At 37.8% G+C, this 3,568-nt stretch overlaps 1 long non-coding RNA gene across 1 annotated transcript in view; it reads left to right on the top strand.

Moving 5' to 3' along the window:
* LOC128247683 (uncharacterized) overlaps window positions 1–3,568 on the top strand; it is a 30,191-nt gene that overhangs the window by 13,661 nt on the left and 12,962 nt on the right. The window contains exons 4-5 of the long non-coding RNA XR_008264046.1: window positions 1,456–1,482; window positions 3,103–3,153. This is a non-coding gene — a long non-coding RNA (uncharacterized LOC128247683). The remainder of the gene's footprint in view (window positions 1–1,455; window positions 1,483–3,102; window positions 3,154–3,568) is intronic.

Below are 3,568 nucleotides of genomic sequence, written 5' to 3' on the forward strand. Positions count from 1 at the left end.
GGTTTAGGGATGCCTCGGTTAATGATGCGCAGGTATGCGTTGAAGTTGAGGCACCTCTGGATTCTCCTGGATAGTGAACGGGTGTGGTCTCCGCTGGTCAAACAAATGTTCAAAAGTTTTTGCTAACAGGAAGCCTGGTGTTCTCGTAGACCGAAGGAGAGTGAATGGCATAAAGAGTGCCGTAAGGCTCTCTTGCTATTCCGGTTCTCGGGCAACGCCAGCGGTGGGGGTTCACACGGATTTTATATAGTGGGTTGGTAGAGTCTGAATGCGACGATGGCCTAGGGGCGACTCTAGGTCTGGGGTTTATTCAACTAGACAGCCTGTTTCATCGTACATTTGGGTTAAGAACGTTGGGCAACTTCCAAAAGTCCTTAACCTGGCAATGCTACAGAGGTGCCTTGCCCGTTTGGGGCAAGCTCGCAAGACACGGTGCAGTGAAGACAGGCAAACCGTCCCTCACGCTATTGTTCAGTGTCCGGAGATATCTGAAATGTGGGCACTTGTTGTCCGGCGAAGGAAGAGTACAACTGTCGACTGAATCAATTATAAAAATTGACCCACCGGGAGTTTTAACAAACGAAGGTAACAAATTGTTTTCTCACGGTTGTAGCAATAGCGAAAGAGGCAATATGGAAGACTAGGATAAAAGGAATTAAGACAGGCAACTTTATCTCTGGCCACAATTTACGATCATTTTTTTTTACTTTTCATTTGAAAAGGAAGGTGTGGCTGGAGAAGAGATGTCTATCGGAGTGTACGTTCCAAAGGAGATGGAAGCATGTTGCACGGGTGATGTACGTGAAAGGAACCGTGTGAATAGACGGGAAAAAAAGAACAAAAAAGGTACCAGTGATAGATCGGGGCTTGTGGGGTTGGAGCGTGACCTGATCATCGCTTCATTTGTATTGTCCCTGTATTGTTAATTTCATTCGATTTTTTATATTTTATTTAATTATTAAAAGTCATATTTTATGTAAAATCATACCGATTTACTGATCCCATCAGTTGTTCTGTCTATTTCTATGTTTAGCCCCCAGTAGCAATAAAGAAATTGGTATTTCGTCTGTCTTTACGTTCTAAGTTCAAATTCCACCGAGGTCGACTTTTCCTTTCATCCTTTCGGGGTCGATAAATTAAGTACCAGTTCCGTCCTGGTGTCGATCTAATCGACCGGCTCCTTCCCAAAAAATTTCGGTCCTTGTGCCTAAAGTAGAAAAGATTATCTTATAACTTTTCTTGTCGATTTAGTTGACTGTTCCTTCTCTGTCGTTATACTCAGCCATTGTACCTGTGCTAGAAATTATTTGATCATCAAACAAAATTCTGGTATCGAGTGCCCTTACATAAGTCTAAATATTAGGCCTTAAAGTTTGAATTCATTACTACTGTATTGTCCAAAGAATACTAATTTTGTTCATGATGTTTCTTTTCATATATGGTATGCCAAATTAGAAAGTGAATCCATAAGTGACAAAGACGGTGAGTTTTTTTATGCATTTCCTTTGTTTATATAACTAAAATAGAAGTATTACAAGTTTAATGGAGACCATGTTTTTCATAATTATACAGGCTCGAGTCAACGAGTATTTTTGCAAAAGTGCTCCATCTAAAGTGCACCATTGGTGGTTATTTTTTAACCAATGGTTTTACATCAATAGTTTTTATCGGCAGTATTCTATCACTAGCATTAAACCTCAATGATGTCTATCAGGCACAGTTAGCCTTTTCCGAAAAGCGGGCTTCATAAGATATACTTCATTATTAGGCGGGCCGCATGAAACATGACTCATTATTAGACACATCGCACTGCTAAATTAATTCAAAGTAACTTTTCGTTAGGCGTACCATTCAGAAAATTCTGCGGGTTGCATGTTGCTTATGACTGGTGTATGTCGACGGTCCCATATTAATGACATTACATCGATGACGTTAGATTGATAGTATTTCATCGACAGTGTTATATCAAAAGTTTTAAGGTCAGTGAAATTGTATAGATGGTGTTACACATCAGTGGTGTTACACATCAGTGGTGTTACACATCAGTGGTGTTCCATCAATAATGTTACACCATGAGTGTTATATAGTGTTCTGTTAGTGATATTACATTAACAGTGTTGCGTTATAAAAGGGATGTAGCGTCAATACTGTTACCACAATTATCTTATATCAGTTATATTCTGTGAATGATATTCCATCAAGGAGTTACATCAGTTATGTTACTTCAATCCTGTTCCATAAATAGCGGTCTATTAATGGTGTCATGTATTACAATGACGCTACATTTTTGCTATTATATCGGCTGCATTCTATCAACAGGGTTACCATGGTTGTGTTACATTAGTTATGTTCCTCGGTAGTGTTAAATCAATGTTGTTAGGCCTTAAATACCACATCTGTGGTGTTACATCAGTAGTGTTACATCACTGGCGTTACATCGGTGATGTTAGGTAAGTTGTATTACATCGCTAGAGTTACATATACAAAGTGTTACATCACGTGTTTACACCAGTAATATTACACCGGCATTGTCACTTCAGTGGTTTTACATTATTACTGTTACATCATTGATGATACATCGGTGTTGTTACATCGACGGTGTTACATCTGTAGTATTGCATCAGTGGTATTAGATAAGTAGTGTTGCATCTTCAGTGTCACAGTGATACTGTCACATCAGTGGTGTTATATTAGTAGGGTTACGTTGATAGAGCTACAACAATGGTGTCAGTAGTGTTACATCAGTGTTACATCGCTCGTGTTATTTATTGCAGCAGTGTTATATACGGCGATGATACATCAGTGGTATTACATCGGTGCTGTTACATCAATAATGTTACATCAGTATTGTTGTATCCATACTTTTACAGTTGTGTTATATAGTTGGTTTTTATTTACATCAGTAATGTTATTTCGATCGTGTTACATCAGTAGTGTTACATCAGTAACGCTACATCAGTAATGTGAATTCGGTGTTATTTACATGAGTAATGCTACACCGCTGGTATTATCTTTACAGTGTTCCTATTATTATAAAGAATGGAAGAGTTACAACATTCCTCTTAATAAGAATAACATGTTTCTATTATTTTTCTATTGCAGAAAATGCTTACAAAAACGCAATGCTGTTGAATTTTATCCTGGAGATTTCTAGTAAGCTTTTCCGTTTACAAATATTGCATACACTACTTCTGGTCATACACATTTATACATACGTATGTATGTATGTATGTATGTATGTATGTATGTATGTATGTATGTGTGTGTGTATGTATGTATGAACAACGTACATATATATGTATGTATGTATGTATGTATGTATGTTGATTACATCGACTTCAGTGCTCAACTGGTACTTATTTTAATCGATCTCGAAAGGATGAAAGGCAAAGTCCACCTCGGCAGAATTTGAACTCAGAACGTAAAGACGGAAGAAATGCAGCATTTCGTCCGGCGTACTAAAGATTCTGCCAGCTCGCTGCCTTTGATGTCCAGAAATAATAGTTAGGAACAAATAGAAAACAATAATATTGTTTATTATAAAAAATTTGAAATGGACGAAATATTG

This window comes from Octopus bimaculoides, chromosome 4 (assembly GCF_001194135.2).
Source record: "Octopus bimaculoides isolate UCB-OBI-ISO-001 chromosome 4, ASM119413v2, whole genome shotgun sequence".
NCBI lineage: Eukaryota > Metazoa > Mollusca > Cephalopoda > Octopoda > Octopodidae > Octopus > Octopus bimaculoides.